Genomic DNA, 27,533 nt, shown 5'->3' on the forward strand with positions numbered 1-27,533 from the left:
GCAAAACTTAGTCTCATGCCTTCGTTTTTAGTGCGGATTCCATCACCAGTTGCAGGGGAATACAGAAACAAAAGATTAAAAATAATAATATGAAACCCTAAACCCCATTACCCCCATCCCATAACTCGCCAGCCATCGCCACTTCTCTCTCTCACCGCCCCTTCCCTGAACCACACCATCAAATCACACCCCTCTCTCTTACCCACAATCCAAAATCCTACCCACCTTCATTTCTTGGCACCCAAAGTTGTCTAAATTCAATGTATCTGCACCCTTTCTTCTCCCATTATACAATACGACTGTAGTAACCCTAAATACATCTTCCATTCAAATATAGCCATGTGTCAATTTTGGTACAGCCAGCCCTCCCCTTCCGTCTCCTTCTCTGCCATCTTCTCCCTCTGTTTTCTCCTCCCCTCTCCCTCTCCCTCTCCCTCTCCCTCTGTTCTCTCTCTCCTAGAGCAGCACGGGCGGCCCTAACTTAAATACCTTGAAGAAATTAATTGTAAACTTTGTTACTATTCCTCATTACTGTGGCTGCATAGTTGAGCCCAACATACAAGATTTCATAGTTAGTATCCACAGTTCATGTCGAGTACCTGCATCTGGGTTAATGAATCACATCATGACAAGTACAGAAAATCATCAAGCCATCTTCATAACAACAGCAAAGTTTATGTTTCTTCATTCAACATATATAAGCCACAATGCTAGTACATTATAACAGTACTTGCAAAAAGTACACACAGACAAACCCAAGGAATACGAATCACTAAATGCACAGATGGTGATTATTCACAGTGACACTGACATGAAGACGAAGAAGCGCACACACTATGAATGACCGGCTAGACCATAGAGATTGGTAGGGCTTATGGATTATTATAACACAAAACAAACATGTTGCTGCTGCTAACTCATTAATTTCTAGACACCATGAAGATCTGGGTGGCAGGGAAAAAGATGTGGTTTGAACAGTGCAATTCGGTAGTGTGTTTGATAAGTTGGGTTTTCCTCCTCCCAGAAGCAGACGACGTCCCCAACAGCAATGCCTCTGTCGTTGACAAAGCGTTTCCATCCTCGAGACTGGAGAACTGGCTTCAGGTATCTGCCGCCCCTACCAGCTAACTTGAACACGTAAACCCGATCTGTTTGGCTATCGAAAACGTTGATTGAGATAGCATTACCTGGATTGACAGGAGGCAGCACAGCAAGAATTTTTCTGGTCACTGCAAGTCTCCCAACATCGGTGGCCGTGATCACTTTCTGCACACCGTGTGCAAGCTCCATCGATATCATCACTCCCTCTTTACAAATGAATTCAGTACCAAACTACAAAATGTTCACTTAGCTACTTATCTTCTGATGTTTCATTGCTTTAGAGGAGCTCAGCTCACTCAGATACTACTATATAAAGAGAAATCTGATATCAGGGTGACCAGTTAGGAAATGATTTTGGAGTGGCCCTCTTGGAAGATGAGATGTAATACTTGTCAAAGATGTAGGCCAGGGAACTGCCAGTGCCTAGCTTTAAGTGGCCTTTCCATCTCTCTCGTGGGGTCTCTCTCTCTCTGATTCTAACATTTGCATTTGCTTTTTGGGGTTTTCACAAACCAAACCACCCCCCCCACAGGAACAGTTCAAGGGGCTATGTTTTCGTCATGTCCTATTTCCCTTCTCATATGCGAAATTTCCTTCTTGTTTTGTTTTATTTTTATTCTTGCAGCAAAAAATAAAAATAAAACTCAGCCATTTTTTGACTTTTCAAGAAAAATTCAAATTTTAAAATGTTGCCATGTAAGATAATATATTTATCCTAGTATTATATATTAAACTAGCCTCTCCGCACGCGCTTTCGAGCTTGTGAGAGACTTTTTTTTTAAAAAAACGATTCATTATCTGAATTTTCTTTTAATTTTAATTTTTTAAATATGAAAAAGTGTGAATTTACCTTATTATCCTCATTTAATTAATAATTTTAATTTTTAATGTTTGCATTAACCAATGGCATTTTATGGTATTTTGAATGTTTTACCATTCTCTGCCTTTTGCTTTATTTATATGGATTACAATCTATCACAAATCCACCCACCTTCATATTAATGTTTTTATACTTCATATTTTGTGTTATAATTTACTCACAAAGCATGCCATTAATTCCTTGATTTGTAAATATACATTTTTTTTTTCTTTCTAATAACAGTTCCTAATTTCTAGCATATCCATAATTCCGTTTTTAGTCCCTCTAATATTAGATTATTTTCCTTTTTCTCTCAAACGCTCTCAACATCTCTCCCTCTCAAACCCTAGCCGCCGAGAAGGTGATTGTCTTTATTGCATCTAAAATTGCATTATATGACAGCACACACTAGGCATAAATCCATCAAACTTCGGCTAAATTAACAAAGTTCATAGCCTTATCAATGATGTTCATTTGAGACTAAGAAGACTTTAGTCTTATTTAATAAAAACTATCTTGCATCCTCCATGGATGCCCTTGCCATGGACATAGTCGTGAGTTTTAGGAAGAACTACCCTTAAGCTTTCATCTATGCCCATCAAATGAATTAGAGATTTTTAACTGGCAAATGATTGATTCTTTTGGATCTTTTTAAACAAAGTAAAAATCTTTCATAAGGATCTGATAAAACAAGATTTTCCTGGACTCCTTTCCCTCTTTCTAATTGGTTGGAGGTCCAAAATATTTGTTGCAAAAACTGCCTCAATCCTTCATTTGAACGAATGCGTTAACTAATGAATTAATTAATTAATCTGCTTCAAAAAGAGCAAATTTATGATGACAATTGAAGATTCCAAGATCCGTAATGATTCAAACATATCATCTCGAAGTGTCCAAGTTCGCAATAAAAGGGAGAGGCCAAGAGTGGCGTTTGATTTTTGCTGTCTCCCTTTCAGTATCGGCAATAATTTTATTTTCCTTTTTGCTGTTTCCTTACATTTGATTTTCTCATTGGCCTTTCCCGTAATGATTATTTTCCCCTTTGCTGATCTATAGAATCCCCTTTGCGGAAACAACGGGCTCTCTCTCTCTTTCTCTCTTCTTGGACTTAAGTGCATCAAACTGAAACTGAAACTTAGTCTAAGTGCATCCACGTGCATCAAAGTGCATCAAAGTGAAACTTAGGTCTACTTTTGTTCAAACTGGCTTCTTTTTTCTTTCTTTTTTTCATTTTAACTAGTACTAATTATTTTGATGTAAGTTGAAATGTAGAAACATTATTATCATGAGAAATATGGAATTAATAAGATCTGAAGGAGATGTTTAAAATGAGCCTAATATCAGATATATTTTACAACATATACTATTTACTAGTGAATTAATATGCACACCGAAGTAAATTTAATCATCTCCTTTTTCACAACATATGCTATTTACTTGAGATCTGTTGAGTCAGAAGTTGAAAAACCAAGCGAGACAGGAAGAGAAAAAATGACAATTCAAGGCATTTGCCATCATGTTTTATGCAATTGTCTGTGGCATGCTTTAGATGCCAAATGCAGGAAATACAAATGAAAACTGGGTTTTTGGTCTGGAATTGAAGCATCTCAAGGGACTTGCTTTCTTTGTTCTTATTAGTTATGCTCCGGAATTAATGGGAGTCAGTGCAAAAATATGTGGGTTGGAAGTCCCAGGTTTATTTTGTTGTCTGAATGCAATTTGGTTGAATTTGATGGATCAGTTTGGCACGCATCAGTCAAAGATATTTCGTATAAACATCAACTCAGCAGTTCCCACCCAGAATACGTTAGGGAGAGACTAAATACTATATATACATGATTTTTTTTAATGCGAATAATATATACGTATAGAGAGGGAGAGTGGGAGAGAGAGAGAGAGACATATACATACAGACATGTTTCCTGCCGACATTCTCATCTAGCTTTATCCATTCTCGTTCAGCCTCCATTTTCACGAGAACATATGGCTATGTCTGAAATAGGAACCTGTAAGTATTATCATACGCACATTAGTCAGGTAGCGACCTAATAGGGTTAAAGAGGAGTGAGTGAGAGAGTGTGCATATGCATGTCCAACTATACTTAACAAGCATGCATATATACTTTTCATGACAATTAATGCTTCGTTCAATTGCCCTAATTATTACTTAGAAATGTGAACCTTTGACAGTAAGGCAGAAATACAATACGCTTTCAGGGAGGAGCCTACAGTACGGCCAATTTGGATACTCCTTTTGGATAGTACAACAATGCATCCAAGAATTAACAAGACATATATACTCCTTTTTCTTTTAAATAAGATCAAAGATAAATAATAATTAAAACTAAAAGAAAAGAAAGAAAGAGGGTGCAGCCGATGGCATTACATCCGTTTTGTGATGCCAGAAGATGTTTTTATGGATCAACTTGATCTTATAGTATTATTAGTTATTACTGATATTAAATGAAAGTTTTATGTTCGAATTCTCCTTTTTGACCAATTTAAAAAGAAAAATGCTTCAATTAATGGTCCGAGATAGGAGTGGCTCTCTTAAAAATATACAATTTTTTTTTTCGTTCATGTGTAGTTCTTGTTTTTGAAGATGAAGATTTGAGTATAATTTTGTAAACCAAAATAGTACTCTTTTTTTCTTTTTTTTTTCCGTGAGTTTGACCAAGGACAAATACATGTTAAAATCAAACAAACAAAGCATGCATCCATCGCCTACAAATATGTACAAAATGAATGTAGTTACACAAAATATGTAAGAACAAGAGATGAAATTGTTTATTTTAAATTTCTAATATATAATTTAACATAATTAATCTCAAGAGATTAAGATTAGTGGACGGATTGCCCATAAGATGTGGAGCGGTGGTCCTGTTTCTTAGTTTTATTTTATTCTAATAATTTTCAAAAACGCTTTAGGAGTTTGATGTGATTTTCTATTTATGATTTTTATTTATTTTTAGCTTTCTGGCTTTCGATACGAATTTGCTGTTTATGCAGTTGCACGGCAGATCCAGAATTTTTTTAGGGAAGAGGCAATGTTAAAAAGCTAAAATATAATATATATATATATATATATAATAACCAAATAGCCTTACAATTTAAACAATACTAAAGTTATTTATAATTAAAATAAATAAGAGTTTTATGTCTAAGACTAATTGACCATAATCTATTTTGTATCAATTAATATGCACAAAATTCATGTTACACAATATATCAAATATGAATAAAATGCACGTCATTTGCACAATTAGTCTATCAAAATTCATATGAAATCAAGCATTAATCTAACCAAAATCAATACCAATTAATCTAACCCAAAGTACATGTGATTTGGAGATCATGAGATAAAAGTACATGTGATTATGAGTTTGGGGTATTTTTCGCTGATTTTTTTAAATAAATTTCTAAAGTTAGTCTAGTTAAAATTTGACACATGGCACCTTAATAGTGGACCATATTAAAATGGAATGCAAGTTGAGAAGCACAGGATTTTAACTACAAAAAAGTCAAGTCATCTTCTTCTTTGACTGGTGTCTGCAACTTAAGAGAAAAAAATTTAAAATCTTCTAAATTCTATAACTTTGGTTGTACAGATTCAATTGACGAACCAATTTCTCCTACATGATCGTGAGATCAAGCTCAATAATTTAAGGTAAATATTCAAGGTCTCACACAGTAGCAACAAAACCGCCTCTCTGAGGCTTTTAATCGAACACTTGGTGGGCACAAGCAAATGGGCAAATTCCTGCATTTCCAACGCATTTTTTGGCGAGGGGAGGTGTGTCTGCACCTCCTTGCGCCTCATTGGGTCCACAACTGGAGGCAAATATATATCATAAGTCTGAGTACATGTGCTTCTGATTGCTGAATCAGGGATATAGTCATTGTTTGCATTGTGCGTGATTCTCTCCATATCAATTCAACATATTATTGTGTTTGGTGACTGGAGAAGTTTTATCCATACTATTTGGCACATAATTACTTTGTACTTTTGTTTGTTTATCAATAATATGCTATTGCTTATTTTCAAAAAAATACATAGTGAGCTATATTTGGAAATAGATAATAATATATTAAATTGCTTTTCCACCCCAAATCTATGCAGCCTATGGTTGCCTTCTTTATAGCTCCGCCATATGCATTTCCTAAGTTTGATGATGCATTTTATTATCATTAATTTATATTTTCTTAATTAGTATATGTATATGTGTGTGTGATTTCTTCTTAATATGTATTGTTTGTTCAAAACCCAAAATATTTTTCATCCTTTTTTTTAAAAAAAAATCTTTCTTATTGAGAGGAGCGATAGAATATTAAATTCACACACACTACACTAATACTAGGAATTAGAAGAGTGTTGCTTCATTAGCTAGTTGCTCGTCAGCAGATGAATCAAATTTTTTAGTTTCTTCTTTCTACAAATTTGCTTTTTTTTTTTTCCCCCTCTTTTTCTAAGAAAAAGGCAAAATGACATGTAGTCTAAGGACTGCTTTTTTGTTCCTTGGTGAAACTTATGATCAAGACATTTTTTGAATCTCAACAATTATGATAGATATCAAGCATGTTCACTTTTAAAAGACCTTTTGCCCTTCAACCTTTCTAATGGACTGCCTTGACTGTTTGATAGGTAACCGAGAAACTTATCATGCAAGAAGTAAATCAAAGCAAAATAAATCTGGTAATAAAAGTTTGAATCACAACATGATTAGGCAAAAATACAAAGGCTACTTGCTTACCTACTTGTTTTCGATTTTTATCGCTTCACTAAAAAATTCCATATTGATCGAGCTAAGCCCATCACCATCACTTTTATTCTCATTAAAACCTTAGAGCATCTTAATTAGAATATGTGAGAAAGTTACGTAAATGAAAGACTAGCAAGCATGTATTTTTACATCTAAAATAGTCAGCACGTAGCAGAGAGAGAGAGAACACCATAATTTACATATTAATCCACATAAAGAGGGTGCAATATACCACGATTATATTTGAAGAAGACTTTTTTTCTTTATGTAAATCACAATTTACAGAAATCTTTCATTACAAATATAAGAAAAATTTATGCATACATATTAAATTATGATTGGCATGAAGTTTCTAGGAGGCGTGCATTTTCTCGCTTTTCGTTTCAACTTAAGCAAAAAAACATCTCTAATGGACCCAAGGGTTCTAAATGTCCAAGCCCTGCTGCAGGGATTGAGCGAAGTCCACAGCTGGTTTCAGCCCATGGAACCGAACCAAAGCGGGGCCTGAAATTGAAAGATCCACAAGAAAAAATATATTTTTATTCATAAATAAAACATCCTACTTTGACTCTCTTGTAATTTTCGTCTTCTCCGTTCTACTTCCCGCTGTGCTTCTGATAAACCTCTAACTTCGTCAATTCCGGAAATGCCCCTACTGAAACCTCATATTCACAAGCCATCTTCCTTCCCCGGTGCTCCCTCCGACACCCTGCTCGCAGAAAGAGCAATCACATACCTCAAACGCCATCCCCACAACCTCACTTCTCTCTCTTCCGGTTTTACCCCTGAGGCAGCCTCCTTTTTGCTCCTCAAGTCCCAATTCGACCAGCCCCTAACCCTAAAGTTCCTCAGCTGGGCTCGGAACCATGGTTTCTTCACCTTCCAATGCAAGTGACTCGCCCTCCACATCCTCACTCTCTTCAAGCTCTACAAGAGCGCCCAACACCTCTCCGAGGACGTTGCCGTCAACACCATCGACGACAGAGGTAATTTGGTCTTTCAGTGCCTCAGTGACTCCCTGCATATCTGCAATTCGAGCTCGGCGGTTTTCGACTTGGTGGGGAAGTCTTACTCTCTCTTGAATTTAATTGATGAAGCTCCGAATATTGTTAATTTAGCCAAAGTTCATGGATTTATGCCTGGTGTACTGTCATATAATGCAATTTTAGATGCAATAAGTAGGTCAAAAGAGTCTGTTCAATTTGCTGAGGAGGTGTTTTCTGAGATGATTAGCAATGGGGTATCCCCGAATGTGCATTACTTACAATATTTTGATTAGGGGTTTTAGCGGGGCGGGGAATTTTAAAATGGGGCTGTAGTTTTTTGGTGGAATGGAAAGAAATGGATGTTTGCCGAATGTGGTTACTTATAATACGCTGATTGATGCATATTGCAAATTGAATAGGATTGATCAGGCATTTGAACTGTTGAGATTGATGGCGTTGAAGGGATTGGAGCTGAATTTGATTTCATATAATGTGGTAATCAACGGGTTGTGTTGAGAAGGGAGGATGAATGAGACAAGTCAGGTTCTCTAGGAGATGAAAAGAAAAGGTTTTGTTCCTGATGAGGTGACTTGTAAATTGTAATACACTTATTAGTGGGTATTGCAAGGAAGGTAATGTTCACCAAGCACTTGTTCTGCAAGAGGAGATGCGGAGGAATCGCTTGTCTCCCAATGTATTCAATGTCATTAATGCTATGTGTAAGCCTAAGAATTTCAATCGAGCAATGGAGTTTTTCGATCAGATGCGCGTTAGAGGACTTCGTCCAAATGAGAGGATGTACACTACGTTGATTGGTGGTTTCTACCAACAGGGGTTCTTAAATGAAGCTTATGATGGTATGAAGGAAATGATTGGGAATGGATTATCACCTTTGATTTTACAATGCACTTTATCAATTGATACTGCTTATTGGGGAGGATGGAAGATGCCATTCGAATCCTACAAGTTATGACAGGGAAAGGGTTGTCCCCTGATGTACCAAGTTATAGTACTATTATAACTGGGTTTTGTTGGCATCAAGAATTGGAGAGCGCATTTCGAATGAAGCTGGAGATGATGGATGCGGGTGTATTACCTGATGCTGTTACCTATTCATCACTCATTCAAGTTGTCTGTCAGCAAAGAAGACTAGGTGAATCTTGTGATCTATTCCAAGAAATGTTGAGTATGGGTATGCCTCCTGATGAATTTACATACACAACATTGATCAATGCTTACTGTGTGGAAGGGGATTTAAATAAGTCTCCTCATTTGAATGATGAAATGATACAAAAATGATTCCTACCTGATGTTGTTACCTACAGTGTGCTCATTTATGGACTTAACTAACAAGCTCAAACGAGGGAAGCAAGGAGGCTTCTGCTCAACTTGTTCTATGAGGAGTCTGTCCCTGATGATGTCACATATATTACGCTAATAGAGAACTGCACTAATGGTGAATTTAAGAGTGCGGCTGCTTTAGTAAAGGGATAATGTATGAAGGGTTTGATGAAAGAAGCACACCTAGTTTTTGAGACAATGATTGAGAGGAAACACAAGCGTAACGAAGCAGTTTATCATGTTATTATTCATGGTCATTGTAAGGGTGGAAATGTTATCAAGGCATACAACCTGTACAAAGAAATGTTGCATTCTGGTTTTGTTCCGCATACTGTGATGGTTATTGGGCTGGTTAAAGCACTTTTCACAGAGGGGATGAACAGTGAATTGAGTCAAGTCATAGGGAACACACTGAGAAACTGTCAGCTTTTTGATGCTGAATGTGCAAAACTACTCGTTGCCATCAACCATAAAGAAGGAATATGGATGAAGTTTTTAATGTGCTTAATGATAGCCAAGGACGGCCTCCTTTCAAATAGTGGAGTAAGAGCTTCTGCAGGGGGATAACTAATGGCAAGCATTCTCTTATTAAAAGAAGCAAAAAATGATGGCAAAAGTTCAAGCTGATTGCAATCTTTTTGGTTGACAGAGTAACTGATGAAGCCGAAGTGCATAATCACCTTGATTGTGATTATTGTCTGATAAAATACTTCAGTGTTATGGTGGCTTGTGCAGATAAGCCTTATTACTCCATGCCCATGTTTTCTTACAATCCAGCCAACCTTTTTATGAAGATTCTTCATTTATCATGCAGTTACTTTCTTACAAGTTCAGGTAATGTGTGTGTGTGCATGTTTAAGGTTTTTTTCATCATGGAAGAGAAAGGGAAATACATTGGCCATACAGTGTGTACTCATGACTCATTATTGGACTTTTCAGTTTCAGTTAACAGATGGTTGCAGTTTAATCTATTCTTGGATACTGAGTCGTTCTTGAGAAGATAAAATAAGTTTCATACCAAAGCACAAGCAAACAAGGACCTGAAGAAGCATTAGGTCCTGTCTTCCTTGTAGTGTAACTGCAAATAATGTTTCTCTGCGCTGCCATCTTCGCTTGCCGGTGTTTCTGGAAGTTGACATCTTGTGTTGCCTTAAATGTATCTTGAGAAGCCAAGGATGTGGATCTCAAGCTGCATCTGATGAGATTTGAAGAATAATATACTGTCCTAAATATTGATTTGTGGCGATTAAATCTTCAGATTTTACAGATGTATATATGTCTGATGATCTGCTGTATTTTGACAGCACAGTATACAAAATTGTAACCTGATATTTTATTGTCATCTTCATTTGTAAGTTTAATTGGGCAAAATTATTTGTGCAGCTATTGAGTTGGTTTTATGAATAAAGTTTGAAAGAAACATCGTGCGTAGCATTTGATATGGTACTATCCCTCTCTGAAAATCGGATCGGCAGCTACATAACATGCCATTTATGTGATCAATCTTGTGAATGCTAGAATTTCCCATATCCCAATTTGATTGAATAGACCTCTGAAGTCTTAACCTATTGACCAAACTAAGTCTAGGATCGACACTGGATTGGTTACCTTGCAGAACTTGTGCATCCTCACCAGAACTTCCAGAAACCTCAAATCTATGGCATTTTCCATCAATCCAGCGCCATACAGTCATCTGCCCTCTGTAGCTGTGTTTCACGACCAAGTATAAAAATTTACTTAGGATCTAAGGCACCTCACTGATGGATAGTAGTTTACTTCTTGCTTAAGCGTATTTTCCGTCGACATCATAACTGCTATGCTACTCATATTGTCTCTAACCAGCATGGTCATTTTGCTTCTTCTCTCAACTAATAAACCACTTTAACATGGTAGATGACAGATAAAGAATACTTGTAATATACTGACCTGTGCCATAAGGTACTTGACAGAGGAAGGTAAATATAAGGACAATTGTAAATGTAATGACTCATGAGATTTGTTTGGTAATAAACTTTGGGTATGAAAGAGAAAAAGTGAGATTAAATCAACATAAAGCTATTATTTGTGGGATTTCTGTTCACTTTCTTCAATTTTCTCAGTAACCAAACGTACAATTGTCCATCAATCCCAAAACTCAATAACTCTAATAACTAACAAATACATACGATTCAGGTTACTGTTTTTGCCCATTTACAAAATCTTCTTCTTCATAGCCTATTTATTCGTAGTTGCTGCTAGGGGTGGGCACGGTTCGGTTTGGTCCGGTTTCACCCTCAAACCCCAGCTGAACCAATTAAACTTTTACGGTTCGGTGTGGTTCGATTTGAGCTAAAATTAAAATGAAAACCGACTCAAACCAAACCATTCATATCCGGTTCGGTACGGTTTGGTTCGGCCGGTTTAGCATAAAAGAAAACATCATTTTCTCTGTGTCACTGAACATGTTCATTCTCAAGTTCCCTAATATCAAACGCATAAAACATTCACTAATCATACAAGAGGTAAAGAAAAAACATACAAAGAAAAGAAGCTGCAAGCAATAATAATTATTAGAGAACATGATTCTCAAAGAAATACAATCTTATTGTGCTTAATTATATAGTTATTACAAAGGAAAAAATAGGACTGGTGGTTTGGTGGCAATTCTCCACACTTGTATCTTCCCAAGTGCTGCACCAGCTTTTGTGTGGTATTAAAAACACTAAGGAGGCATGAGATTCCTCTGTTGGTTTCCTCCCCACGCATGTCTCTTCTGTTGTTCACAACATTTGATCTTTTCTCTTGTGAACAGGCATCAAGCATTAATATCACATAAGCAACATTTTATATACATTATTCTATGAACAAAACTAAATCAAAGCAAGGTATGCTACAGTCTTTTTGTACAATAAAATAGATTAGCATATTTTACAACCATAAAAATGAAAAATTAGGCCTCATAGAAAATACCATTTTATTTTTCAACTCTCTAACTTTTTATATATAACCAGTTATTGGAGACAATACAAAAAATAAAGTAGTAGACAGAATTAGCATATTTTACAAACCCAGCTGATGATGACGATCCACCACCAACAATATTCCCATAATCAATCCTTGCATAACCTGGTGGTCGATGATGGAACTTGGGTTTTGTAGAGATGGATTTCGCTGAGGACAAATGGGTGGGTTTCGCCGAGTTCGAATCATGTTGGCTTGAGTTAGCGTCGAGGGAGAGGGAGAGGGAGATGTAGCAGAGAGACAAAGAGAGAGGGAGAGGTAGCAGAGAGAGGGAGAGGTAGCAAAGAGAGATGGAGAAATAATGAGAGGGAGTTGCAGCTAGGGTTAAGAGACGAAGGAAGGGAGATAGGAGAGAGGCTCTTCTGAGGGAGAGAGAATGGTTAGATAACTTAGATGTGTCCGTGAGTTGTAGTTTTGGAGTCCAATCAAGTGTTGCAAGGTACATGGTATACTCTTAAATAACCACTCAAACCTTGCCACATGTAAACTAAATTAAATAAATAATAAATTGATTTATAATCGGTCCGGTTCGGTTTAGGACAGTTTTTAAAACTCTCAAACCACAGCTGAACCAAACCAAACCGGTTCGGTTCGGTTTTTCAAAATGTTGACTTTTTCTTTGGTCAAAACCAAACCAAACCAATCCAATATAATCGGTTCGGCCGGATTGATGCCCACCCCTAGTTGCTGCATCGATGAGGCTTTTATTTCTTTATTTATTTTTTTAATTTTTTAATTTTTTTTATTAGTGAGGAGATGGGAGATCAAATTGTACCCCTTTTAACATTGGAAATGAGCAGGTACCACAGTGGTGGTCTCTCTCTTCTCCCCTGCTTGACACTCAGGTTCGAAACCCTAAGGGGCTTCTTTCCTCTCAATGTAACTAAAAACCCATTTATCTAAATCATCTTGATTGGGCTGTTTTTGGTTGCTTTCTATCTTGAGATCTATTGGGTTGAGAACGTGATTGAAAAAGTATAGGCTAGGCCACGTGTGTAGGACTAGACTAGGTTAGCTTAGAAATGGCTAGATTTCGTGTGAAATCAAAGAAGAACATGGATATTGTCTTCGCACTTGGATGGATGAATTATTCCTAAAAAATTGATGTCTTTAGCTATAATCCAAGCTAGCCTAGTCTAGCTAATCCAAGGGCTGATTTCTACTGTAGTGCTAAGTTTCATTTTTTCGATGTAAACTCTAACCCTCAAGCTTTGCTCTTGTCCCGATAATTTTATTTTAGTGTTGCTTAGCATGACATGTGAATAAAATTAAAATAAGCCTTAGTTGCTAAGTTTCATTTTTCCAATGTAACTTGCTTTTGTCCCTATAATTCTATTTTAGAGTTGCTTAGGATAACTAAGGCTTATTTTTATGTATTTAACCTTTAAGAACTTTGGTGGGATAAGATTTGTTGCTCTACAAGTTTTTTCTTTTAAAGACTTTTGAGTAGTGGCAGATCTAGGATTCTATGGACAAGGAGTCACAGTGTAAAAGTTCCGAAATTTTTATACGAAAAAAATAATACTAAAAAAAATAGAAAGATAGTACTTCCATTCATAATTCATAGCAAAATCAATAATATAAGTTACAATTGTCCACGACGAGTTTTTATCTTTTGAAAACATTACAATATAGTTTTATTATCAATACAAGCAAAAACATCCCTCTCAATGTAAACAATATCTCATTTACTCAGTGGCCCTGGCCCCCCTATTTTTTTTTTTATCACTCCTCTATTATATTATATATAATATATAGAATTTGTAATAAACAACTTAGAATTTAAGTTAAAATTTTCTCTAAAACAAATTAGACATGACTCAATTAGAAATATTTAGCTCTAAACATGTAAGTATTGAATATTTAGGTGTTTTATATACTTGTATTTTCTACTTCGCCCCACCCCCCCACTTTTACAATTCTAGCTAAGTCCCTACATCTACTTCTATTGGTCTTGCACTTGAACTACCCAAATTAAACAGAGGACTATCCGTAGATAATTTTCTTTTAAAGAATTGTTCCATAAATCTACACATTAATTAATTCAATTCATCATTAAGTTTTATCCAAATTATCATATGAATATGAAAATGTCAATAACTCACTACCAATATTTAATATACCAAATTATAATGTCAATTAATATTCAATATTCTTCAATATACCAAATTATCATATCAATCAATATTTCATATATAATAAATCAATCCACATTATCAATCAATTATAAATTCAATCAATCCACATTATCATTTCCATAAATTTCATTCCATTAAAAAAAAAAATCAATATCAACAATATATATGTATGTATTAATATTATCATTATAAATTTATAAATAACACCGTTTCTCACTTGTAGTTGAAAAAATGGCAGTGAACGGTGGCACAAGGTGGTGGTGGTCAGCAGTGACAACGAAGAGGTGTGGTGGAAGTTGGAGGTTGGGAGGTTTGGAGCTCTTAGGGATTGTAAGGGGGAGATATGAAATTGGGAATGAAAAAGTTGGAGCTGTTGCGCTGAAATCGGGTAAGAGCTGAGTTTTTCTTTTTTCTTTTTGAAACCTGGCCCAAAACGATGTCGTTTGGAGGTCAGGTCAATTAAAAGATAATTGACTGAGCCTTGGACCAAATAACATTGTTTGGCCATGCTCGTTTTAAAAATAAATAAATAAAAACCTTAGATATACAGATTGGGACTTTGGTTGAGTGCACACAAGTTGCTCCGTAACTGTCCAAGAAGTCGTTCAACTCCTCTTGTCCCAGTGTGCGTCCGCCTCTGCTTTTGAGCGTAATCTTGTTCTTGTAATTATGGTCAAAAGAATTTATATTTTTTATTGTTCAAAGAATTTATAGGTTAACAATAAAACTGCACGAATGGTAGTAGTGTTCAATACTTCAATTAGACTTTGCTTCTTGTCACCAAGAATATGGTGATGTGTGTGAGTAAATGTTGTTCCTTTTTTATTCATTTATGAAAAGTAAATGTTGTTCTTTTTTGCCATACCTGATTCATTAGGGTAGAAGCCCATAAAGACCCTAATCCTTGGGAAAATTTGTCGTCCCAAGACGTTTGAAGGATTCTCTCAGCAAAGGGGACCTTTCTATTTCGACCCAAAAAAAAAAAAGAAAAAAAAAGGGGACCTTTCTATTGTACAGCTGTGTGTTTGGATTGCTAGTTGTAATCAAAGCCCCTTAGAGCACGTTCACCGAGGAGCTGAGCCCAAGGCTGGGAAAAAAAAAAAAAAAAAACTCGTTCCAGCGGTGAATTCAAGTCCGGGTTGGGAGTCGGTCTCACCAACTCGGGCTGGCCCAAAGGTCAGTTCAGCTCGAGGTGAAGTCCGCGTGTTGTAACGTCAGCGCGTTGGTTCAAAAATTTTTTACCGTTGGCTGAACCACAGCGCGCTGACGTCAGCGCGACGTCACCTCCAACGAGAAGAAGCCACGTGTCACGCCCCCAGCGCTCCGATCTACTTCTCCGAATCCAATCCAACGACTGGCATTTTTTGAGCAATATACCTATCCTCACTTTCAACACTAATCCTCACACATTTCATTATACTTCTACTATTATTCACTCTTTACTAACATTTTCCTCTCTTTCATCTTGTATTTTTATTTCTTATTTTTATGACTTCTTCTATCGAAACCGGAGGGGCTTGGAGCACCATGGAAGATGTTTCCTTGTGTGAGGCTTGGCTCCAAATTTGTCATTGTCCCTTGTCCGGCAATGAGATAAAATTTTTTCATATGTGGAAAAAAATTCATGCCGAATTTTGTGAAAAAATACCGGGGTCTACTCGTACGGAGATGACATTATCTAGTAGGTGGAAAAATCTCAATAAAGAGTTGGGAAAATGGAGAGATGCATTGGCAAAAGCGATGGACAACTATAGAAACGGGAAAAATCGTACTAACGAGGTAAGTATTTTATAATTTTTGTTTTATTAAGTTTAATCTCCTAATATATATATTTTGTTAATATTTATTGCATTTTTAATATTTTATTAATATTTCTTGCATTTTAAATATGTTGTTAATATTTATTGCATTTTCAATATTTTGTTAATATTTCTTGCATTTTTAATATTTTGTTAATATTTCTTGCATTTTCAATATATTGTTAATATTTCTTGCATTTCCAATTGTTTCTTAATTTTTCTTGCACTTCTAATTTATTTGTAAGGTTAATTGCATTTGCATTTTTTTTTTTTTTTGGTTACTTGCATATCCAATATATTTTAAATATTTATTGCATTTCCATCTTTTTGTTAAAAAGATGATTCAAGCACAGATGTGGTTCAGTGCAACCGGGGGTGGCAAAAAAAGTTTCAACCATCATGAATGTTGGGAGGTGGTGAAATATTGCAAACGCTTCATAATTATTCCGATAGGTCCCGCCGTTGTGTTAAACGAGACGCCACTCCGTGATTCAATGACATCGGATTCACCTCTCGATTCCCCTATGAGTCAAGACTCACCCATCGAAAAGGAGCTGAGACCCATTGGCCGAAAGGTTGCGAAGGCAAAGAAAGCGGATAATTCAAGCAATAATAATTCAAAGTTTTTGGAGGAAATTGCAAGGCAAAACGGCATAAAAATTGAAATGGAGCAGAAACGCCAGGATAACGAGTCGGCCCTTCAAGTCGAGTATACACGAGAAAGGGAGTATTTGCGCAAAAAAAATATGGACAAGACGGATCGGGAAACCATGGCGATGGATACAAGCCATATGTCCCCTGAAACAAAACAATTTTGGAAGCTAGAATGAAGGGATGTTATGAGAAGAAGACTTTTCCGGGATGATGGGCCTAGCAACACGGATTGGTTAAATGATGGAAACCATTAAATTAGTTAGCATACCTTTTGTGTATTTATATTTTTCATGTTTTCTATTAAAGTTGTTGTAATTCATGTATTTTATTTTAGTAGTAGTAATTGTTAATGACTTGTATTGGATTTCTTTATTTAATAAACAAAGCATTCAATAAAATACCTTTTTATTCAACATATTCCATACTTCAAACAAAACAAAATTAAAATAAAAAAAACTACAAACAAGGCACAATAATAATAACAAACCACAACCAAAGCATCATAAATAAAAAAACAACACAACCTAACCATAACTAAATAAAACATAACCAAAGCATCTATACTCCATCATTCATCTTCATTGCCTTTCACCGCCCATAGATGCTCCATCAAGTGAACTTGACGCATTTCATGAATATACGAAGATTGCATCTCTGTATATCGATCTATCATCCGGGTCATGAAACGACCATCCCTTACCAACAGTTCCGGCTCAAACGGTTCTCCACTTGGCCCCATGGGACTTTCATAAATCCGTGTCAAGGCCGTGTTCATTGGATCCGGTTCGTAAACCTCTAAAGCATCATAATCGTACTCATCCTCCACAATCATATTATGGAGGATGATGCAAGTCATCATAATGCTTCTGAGGATCTCCTCATCAAACATACGGGCTGCACCTCGAATAATCAACCACCGAGCTTGAAGGATGCCAAAACACCTTTCGACATCTTTCCTGTATCCTTCTTGATAGGTAGCAAATAATTTTTGCTTCTGGGATCGGGGATTCGGAATAGATTTGACAAAAGTGGTCCACCTTGGGTAGATGCCGTCAGCTAGATAATACCCCGTCTGGTACACTGTATTGTTAACTTAATAGGTGATATTGGGGCCCTGGCCTCTCAATACATTGTTGAAGACCGGGGAGTGACCCAGCACGTTGAGGTCATTTTGGGATCCTGCAACTCCAAAGAAGGCATGCCAAACCCATGTGTCGAAGCCAGCAACGGCTTCAAGGATGATACTTTTTTGGCCTTTTCTATTTCCTTAATCACCTTGCAAGGCAGTTGGGCAATTCTTCCATTGCCAGTGCATGTAGTCGATCCTACCAATCATTCCTGAAAATCCTCGAGCTTCGGCTTTTTGTAGAAGCCGTTGGAGGTCCCTGGGAGTAGGTCTACGCAGGTAGTCCTTAGTGTACAGAGTTTCAACTGCTTGACAAAATCTTACCAAAGCCTCCAACGTAGTGGAGTTTCCCATCCGGGCAATCTCATCCACATGATCAGCAGATGCTCCATACGCCAACATTCGTATAACAGCTGTAAGCTTTTGCTCCGGAAGAAGTCCCAAAATCCCAGCAGCATCACACTTTTGAACAAAGTACGCATCATAATTGCAAATATCATGCATGACTTTATTGAACAAATGGGGTTGCATTCTAAATCGCCTTCGAAAATCAACATCAGAGTACAAAGAAGTTGAGATAAAATAATGTTCCAAAAGATTCTTACCTCGAGAATGCCTATGTCTGTCCACATTCCGGCGGCGGCCGACTTGTGAACCAAGGCGGCGACCTTGGTTCTCTTCATCTTGCAAAGCCACTGCTATACAACTTATTCATCGACTTGTCTCTGCAACTCATTGATTTCATCTGCTCTACGGTTTCTTTCATTTGTTTCTCGCTCTTGCCTCTCCAAGCATCTCCTAAAATCTTCCATTGAGAATGAATTTAGTATGAATTCTAAACTATGAGAAATGAAAATATAGAAAGATGTGGTGTGAGAGGTATGAGCTGAATCTCTGGTTTTATAGAAAATTTTGGCAAGATAGACATGTCACGTGGCTTGATTTGATTGGATGAAAATCTTATCTGAATTATCTGAATTTTGAATTTTGAAATTCATCTGAAATTTGAACCCAAAAATTTATTTGAATTTTGAATTTTGAAATTCATCCAAAATTTGAACCCAAAAATCTTATCCGAAAATTTTATCCGATTATGAATAGTCTTGACACGTAGAAACCCGGAAATCTTATCCGAAAATATTATCCAAATTAATTATTTTCATTAAAAAATTTGTGAAAAAAATAAAAAAAATGAATAGTAATTGCCCTTAGCCATGGCAATGGGTGGAAACACAAAATACTATTTGTAAGGGCAACCACTATTCATGTGAATAGTGGCTGCCCTAGCTCCTCCTTTGCCATAGCTAAGGGCAAATGGGTGTAGTTGCTCTTAAGCATTTGGTGAGACTGGTTACTCTAGAAGTTTTTTTATAAAAAAAAGTATATGCTTTTGAGCATGGTTAGTAAAATACAGAAGAGAAAAAGTATGTATAAAATACGTATGTAAAAATACAAAATGAAAAGTTTGGTGAAAAATATGTATTATTTTTATTCAATATTATGTGAAAAATATGTATAATATGTGAATTTTGTCTGTATATATTATTAATTTTTTTTTAACAATACATATACTAAATGTGAAAAATACATATATACATATATAATATATATATTGTATAGAAAAATACATGTATAAAAATATTTACGTATATATAATACGAATACTATACTTGAAAATGCTAACTAGGCTTTTCAATATAATCAGTATAATCTGATCATCATTGCCATTGTTTTCCCTGGACACTACAAAGATATATGGGCTAATAATTAATGCACGAAGTGTTTAGATTTTTGCGCAAATATTTTTTGGGTTTTTTCTTGGTAAGTTGAATATCTTTGTCTCGAGCGCCGGCACGCAGATACCCCCCATCCGAACCAAACGACAAGAGCGCCATGTTTAAGTTTTGACTGTTCCCGTGCAAAGTGAGAGCCAATACATCACATGAAGGTCGCCAAGTGCATGCTTTGGAAAGAAAATGTTGGTAGTACGTCCGGACCTACCAACTTCATCTTGACTAGAGTTCATTTCCCAAAATTATAAATTTAGCTCATCCCCACATTTAAATTAAAGCCCACTGTATTTTCTTCTATAATTTTTTTATCATTGTTTATTACTTTTAAGAGATTCTTTTACTAACCATATTCTTCCATAATTTATTTCTCACTGTTTTAATCGTTGATATTACAATTTACAATTAATGAACCAAAGTACATTTTTAAAATGAAGTTTTCGAAAGAAGTACCAAATTTGAATCTTCCCCTTTTACTCATCACAAGAAAAAAAATATCCCTTAAGTGTTAGAAATTATAAACGTTTATAGTTTCTCTCAAATTTCTCTCAAAATAGCAGCAAGTTAAATTTAGAGGGGCAGACGTGAATGATATAAGTATTTTAACAACCCTCTATAGGTATGGCTACATAAAACAAGGTAACGAGATTATCTTTATTCTTTTACTAGAGGGGCAGACGTGCATGATATATATGTAGTCTTTCAAGGAACATTCTGGCTTTGAAGTTATCTCCTATTCTTAGCTAGGCAGCCCAAATCTCTAGGCATATGCACATCACATCATGGGGATCATTGTATTTTGCTTCAGCAAATCCAATTTTTTTAACGTAAAACACCAAACTCAGTGATAAAACTAAACTAAAAATAAAAGGAATAAAATTTAAACAATCTGAATGAGATGAGATTAGCAGGGGATTTGAGAAGTGAACCACTCGCCCAACTCCAGAGCCAACTCCACGACCACCGTCACGCACAAACAGCACGGGCATATGCAAGTCAGCAACAATCCGACGATCCAGATAACGATGCCGACGATGGAGAGGACGAGGGAGAGGAGAGCAAAAGGAAGGCCGAGCAGAAAGCCCAGAGGCCTGCAATCACCTTCTGAAGAGCACATTTTCTCTCACTCTCTTTCTTCTTCTTCTTTTTCTGGGATTTTGGTTCTTCAGCAGCAACTGCTTGAGAGAGAAGAGAATGGAGAGAGACTTGTTTAGTAATGGGAGACGGCACACGCTGTGTGTTGTATTGTTGGAAATTTCTTGTGCTTTTCTGGAAATAGTTATAGTTACTTGGACTAGGGATACCAGTCCATGACTTTGACTCTATTAAGACAATTTCATTGTCTGGGATAAATATTGGGCTTCTTAGATGGAGTTCCTATTTTGTTTAGATATAATGGATACAGGATATCAATATTGGTATAAACAAAGAGTTTGTCCTTTTTTTAAAACTTAATTACTTCCAATGCCATTAAATAGAAAAGATAAATAGATCGACACATCCCAACTTTCATGATTAGTTCCTACAATCATGCTCATTCCGTCCAAAGCGTTTCAGATTTCGTCCTAATCGTTGCAAATTTCTTGCTACAGTAATGGAGATTTTTTTGGGTATGAAAATTTTAGGAACCTGATTGTCAAAAGTAAGAAATCAATTGTTGACAAAATAGGGATTGGGTCTTCTGACATTGGGTTGTTGGAGTGCAATTCCTCACATAGGGTTGAATAGATTCCCTTTCAATGTAAACGCTTTAGTGGTTGGACGCAGTCAGGGGTGCTTCTGACTTAATTGAGAAAGAACCTTCCTTTCATATTTGAACCTTCTTCTTTGGAAAAAAAAAAACCCATGAATTTGAATGTAGATCTTAAATTAAACGAAACAAAATATTTTATAATCCCTAAATAATAAAAAATTATTTGGAAATGTTTTTTTTATGGAAATTATTTGTTTTCCTTAAACACCTACCTGTTGTGTAGGTAGCATTAGCAAACTATGCCTATAACACAGGTTTTTTCCTCAGAAAAGTACATAGATTCTACATCTGTTATTTAATTATACTTGGCGAACAGGTAGACGACAAAAAATACCTAGGTAGAAACATATGAGATGAAGTTTTCTTCAACGCTAAGAATGTGATACCTGTATCAAAGGTAACTAATTCATATTGTACATTTACCATAAGATGGCAGTCAATGTAAACAAAGATACAACGAATAGCTGAAAGGACCCGCTCCGAATTTTTCCGAAACCCGAGGCGAACCTTTTGAAATTCCCGACATCACCCCGATGCCAGGTCCACTTACCAAATACCGAGACTTCCTACCGAAATTTCGGCAGAGTCTCCCCTAAAAATTGGATATTCCCAAAATTTATACCTGCATGAAAACGCATTGAATATTCCCAACTGGCAGCATGCACAATATAATTCATGCAATTCACACAAATGGCCTTCGACCTTCCAATAATTCTTAACCAACTACCAAACATGCTAACAAAATAATTCGTGCCTTAAACAAGGCAAACAATTCAAATCTAAATTATGACTAACCTTTAGTCTGCGGCTGTACATAATAACCTTAGGCTGCCTACGTACCCTCCTTGAGGGATCAAGCCACACGTAGATCTTCCATAAAACCCACTTCTACACATCGGCGATACCTTATTTCATTTCTCTGTATTTCACATATTCTCCCCATACGCCGGTACAACCAACGCCACGTATGGGGCCTGTCAACACGCCAGATAACCTACGCCACGTGCGACCATGCCATACTATCATAATATCTCCCCATACGCCGGTACAACCAACGCCACGTATGGGGCCTGTCCCAACGCCGGATAACCTACGCCACGTGAGACCTGAACATCATATTACATAGCTCCCCATACGCCGGTACAACCAACGCCACGTATGGGGTCTGTCGACACGCCGGATAACCTACGCCACGTGCGACCTCAACACAATATCACATAATCTCCCCATACACCGGTACAACCAACGCCACGTATGGGGCCTGTCTCAACGTTGGATAACCTACGCCACGCGGGACCTCAATATCATATCACAAATCTCCCCATACGCCGGTACAACCAACGCCACGTATGGGGTCTGTCGACACGCCGGATAACCTACGCCACGTGCGACCTCAACACAATATCACATAATCTCCCCATACGCCGGTACAACCAACGCCACGTATGGGGCCTGTCTCAACGCCGGATAACCTACGCCACGTGAGACCTGAACATCATATTACATAGCTCCCCATACGCCGGTACAACCAACGCCACGTATGGGGCCTGTCCCAACGCCGGATAACCTACGCCACGCGGGACCTAACTTTCACTTGGTGGTACTTGTAGTGAATCCAACATCCGAGGAGGTACCTAAAGTAGTGCGTATAGCACTCCAAACTGACACTCTAGACTCTGTTGTACCCTTATACAACCATATATAATTATAGTTATATAAATTAATTCTAATATTGTGTAACCCTCCACAATCATCTAGCACCCGATAATCCCCCCTAGAAAGGTGAGATTACTCCTGGAGACTCATGGTCAACCAAGGGTCAAACTACTCTAACCCTGGTCAACCGGACCTGCACAACCCACGACCTCCAATTTCTGATCCAGAAGTCCCTATGGGTTCTACCAGGTATAGGACACTTGTCCTGCGAGTTTGGTTCAGATCGGACGGTCGGATTGTTCACAATCGCACGATCTGACAATTAATATAAAATATAAACTTTAAATCATTATTCGGAACATCCGGGCCTCCGATTCACGATCCGTGAATTCCTACACGATCCTAGAAATACCTAGATTAACATATATTAAATTTGGGATCATCCAACGGTCCCAACCTATCGAACCCGGATAACGCACACTATGCGATTATCCGTTCGATAGTCAAACGACGTCCGAATTGAGATCCGCGAAATCCTACGCACTCGTGACAACCTAAGGATCTCATCGGAACACATCGCTACTTTTTCTATAGTGCCCACGCGCCGCCGCAAGCGCTGGTAGCGCATGGGTACCCAAAGCAATAACGCTTCACCGGAAAATCTCAAAACCATGGCTACAAACTCCTACCCTAGGTATAACACCCTATTTGGAGCCACTTTTGTTCTTGGACCTACCCCAAAAAGTGGCCGGAAATAGCCGATCACGGCGGCCGAAGTTCGGCCGATTTTCAATTCGAAAATCGAATTGTCTACGCTAAAAATCGATCTAATCCTACCCAACCATCAGCTAAAGCATGAAAAATAGGTGAGAAACCATACCTTGCTCGTCGGATTTGGTGGCTGGAGGAGGGAGATCGAGCTCCTTGAATTTTGGGTTAAAACCGGTCGGATTTTTGCATTTTCCGGCGAGCACAGGTGGTTCCAGTGGCTGAGATTGGTCGGGATGGAAAGAGGAAGATGGCACGGTTCTTTTGGGACTGGTGCCACCCCGAGCGGTGGCCGGGTGCGGCGGCGGCAGCCCAAAAACCGCCGCTGTGAACAGCAACAGGGGGGGCTGTTCTGCGCGCAGGGAGAGAGAGAGAGAGAGAGAGAGAGAGAGAGAGAGAATCTGATTTTATAAAAAAAATTCCATTTCGAAATATTTACGATTGTGCCACTGGGCTTCTTTTGACCATATCTCTCTCGTTACAACTCCGATTCAAGCCCACTACGTGTCTATGAACTCGTCTCAGTACGACCTATCCAAAAATACAAGTCACGGTCCCAAACTCTCTCCGGTTAAAAATATGACTAAAATACCCTTAAATAATTAAATAATTAAATAAGGGTAAAATTCGGGGTCGGGGTGTTACAATAGCTGTGTAATAGGTAGCTTATATCACACATTTCATAAGCTTAATTATACCTATAAATGTTAACCAGAACCGATACTAAATGACAACATGTATTACTTGGGATATATTTTTGAGATATTTTCCTTTCTATTTAATGACAAATGTGGTAAATGGCTTCAGATTATCACGTGAATTATTATTACTCAATTCAAGGCATAGGGGCAACATTGAAATAAAATATAAGGGTGAAAAAATGTAAGATCTCACATCAACCAACGGAGAGGGAGTGATGTGTCTTATATGTGCATGCCCACCTCCATCTAGCACGATGCCTTTTGGGAGCTCACTGACTTCGGAGTCATGGGAACTCTGAAGTTAAGCGAGTTGGAGCTAGAGCAATCTCAGAATGGGTGACTCACTGGGAAGTTGCTCGTGAGCTCCCAGAAACAAAATCGTGAGGGCAGAGAGGGGGGCCCAAAGCGAACAATATCGTACTACAGCGGAGTCGATCCCTGGATGTGACAATTTGGTTCAAAGCCACTTCGCCGTGCGGTGCGAGTGTGCCGACGAGAACGTCGGGCCCCTAAAGGGGGTTGATTGTAAGATCCCACATCGACTAACGAAGAGGGGGTGATGTGCCTTATATGTGCATGCTTACCTTCATTTAACACGAGGCCTTTTGGGAGCTCACTGGCTTCAGAGTCATGAGAACTCCGAAGTTAAGCGAGTTGGTGCTAGAGCAATCCCAAGATGGGTGACCCACTGGGAAGTTGCTCGTGAGCTCTTAGAAACAAAACCGTGAGGGCAGAAAAGAGGGCCCAAAGCGGACAATATCGTGCTACGGCGGAGCCAATGTCGAAATGTGACAAAAAATTAAAATTAAAATATTATATCAGAAAATATTTAAATGAAGTAGAACGATGTAAATAAAATGCAACATTACTATTTGTCAAATTGTCACTAGAAGTAGAAAAGAACAATCTCTACAGGAGCAATATGCAAAAACTTTCCATACATGCACCCATCAGGGAACAAAGCATACACAACAAGGATACAACAAAAACAGCAAAACCAATACAAACAAAGGCCAAGATGGGGTAGAGCAGTACCCATCTATTTATCTAACGTAGTTGGGCACTCTCTAACGAGCAAACTGGACAAAGCCAGAGTAAATTGCAAGAATAACTAACCATAATTCATTGAAAAATAGGTTAGCTGTAATATTCTTGAAGATCTGGGTATGTATGTGGCTACCAAAAAAGCGGTTTGAGCAGTGCAATTCTGTACTCTGTCTCCTCCCGCCAGAAATACATGACATCGCCAGCAGCAATGCCTCTCTCCTTCACAAATACTTTCCAGTGTTTTGCCTGGAAAACTGGTTTTTTATCCCTGCCTTGTCTACCAGATAAATAGAACACATGGACCTACCCGTTTCGTCTAAGACTCTGATTGGGACATCATGCGCTGGATCTATTTGGGGCAGGAATTCAAGCATTCCCCTTGTCACTGCTAATCTTTGATTGATGTCAGATAGCGTCAACTTTTTTTCAAATCGATTCATTTTTTTCTGGGGCCTCTACAAAGTTTGAGCACAAAACTAAAGCTGTCGAGCTCCGTACGGACGTAGCTAGCTGCTTATGTTGAGATGAGTTGATAATATTGGTGAGATGCAGCATATATAGAGAGACATCACTATTCATTTTGTGGGAGCTGAGTCCGGGGCGGAGCTAGAATTGTAAAATTAAGGGGGTCGAAGTAGAAAATACGAGTAGATAATAAAATACTTAAGTATTCAATCAAAGAAGAAAAGAAAAAAAGTTTCCTTTGAGACCTGAGTTGTTTAGACTAAGAAAGTGAAGAGAGAGAAGATGAGATTTTCTTAATTTGTTTGGTTCAATTTTCTTTAATGTTGTTAAATTGAAATGTGACCATTTTCAGTTGGCCGGTTTTGCAGAGGGGAAAAAATGTACACTTTCTTCTTTAATTTTTTTCTTCTTCTTTTTGTGAAACTCTAGCATAGATGGGATATGTGAGTTTTTTTCCTTAAGTCTTTAAAAGTGATTTTACAAATGGGTAAATTATTTTTAAAATTTTAAAGATAAGATGGGTGTAGAAATAGAATAAGGGGTGGAAATAGTAACACTCTCTTATTATTATGAGAAATGTAGCATTAATAAGATCTTTAAAATGAGCCTAATATGGAACATATATTATTTACTAGTTAATTATGTAGCAACATCAAAATAATTATAATTAATCATGTAATGATTGGAAGCTTCTTTTACACACATGCATGCAATCACGTGTTTTTCTTATAATGAATACCTTTTAAAAATAAAATAAAATTCTTATTAAAAAAATACGATCGCTGCATGACGAGGGGTCACACTAGCACTAAATTATACTACAATAATGGGACCGCGCATATCTGATTCCAAAGCACGCAAACCGTAATTAAAGATAAACCTAAGGTACACAAACATTCAAAAATTTGTAATAACTTTGTTAACTATCTAAAGAAATGATATTTTTTTAAAAAAAATTACATTGAAAACAATACATGCTGAAATAAACCAAGCTATTTAGTACAGTAAAACTTGTAATTCTAACTTTGCAACTAGCACTTGTCTTTGTAGTTTAAGCCTCTATGTCAATCTGTCAAGAGGTAAGACATGAATTTAAAGAGTTAAGACATACAACAAATGTCTTGTCCAACACCAATGAAGTCTGAAGTCTCATATCATTCACATTCATTACCAAATACAAGTGCCCACTTCTTCTTAATTAGGTTATGATTGAATTCAGACTCGTAGAGATCAACTGGTTAATTTACAATTTCCAATATTCCATAGTGATTCTATTTGGTTGAACCCCAAGTGGGACTTTAGAATATAGATCCAAACATTGATATCTCAATCTCAATAAAAGTTGCCTTGAAGGAAATAAGAGAGAGAGAGAGAGAGAGAGAGAGAGAGAGAGAGAGAGAGAGAGAGAGTTGAGCCTTGAAGGCAATAAAGCAAAGGCTGACTGACCCCAGGCAATAAAGCATACAAGGTAGTCCTCACTACTTGGGCTTAGGTTTTGACTTCAGCGCAGAGCTTAGGTTTTTTCTCACTACTTGGGCTAATGATCCCAAAGGATTTACGCTCAAAAGCTTAGGTTTTGTTATTTAGGA

The 27,533-nt window shown here is 37.3% G+C and overlaps 1 pseudogene across 1 annotated transcript; it reads left to right on the forward strand.

Annotated features, from left to right (window-relative positions):
* Nucleotides 7,307-10,457, forward strand: LOC18766526 (annotated as a pseudogene). Its single transcript, XR_002269509.1, has one exon. The product of XR_002269509.1 is annotated as a pentatricopeptide repeat-containing protein At5g39710 (transcript).

This window comes from Prunus persica, chromosome G8, assembly GCF_000346465.2.
Source record: "Prunus persica cultivar Lovell chromosome G8, Prunus_persica_NCBIv2, whole genome shotgun sequence".
Classification (NCBI taxonomy): domain Eukaryota; kingdom Viridiplantae; phylum Streptophyta; class Magnoliopsida; order Rosales; family Rosaceae; genus Prunus; species Prunus persica.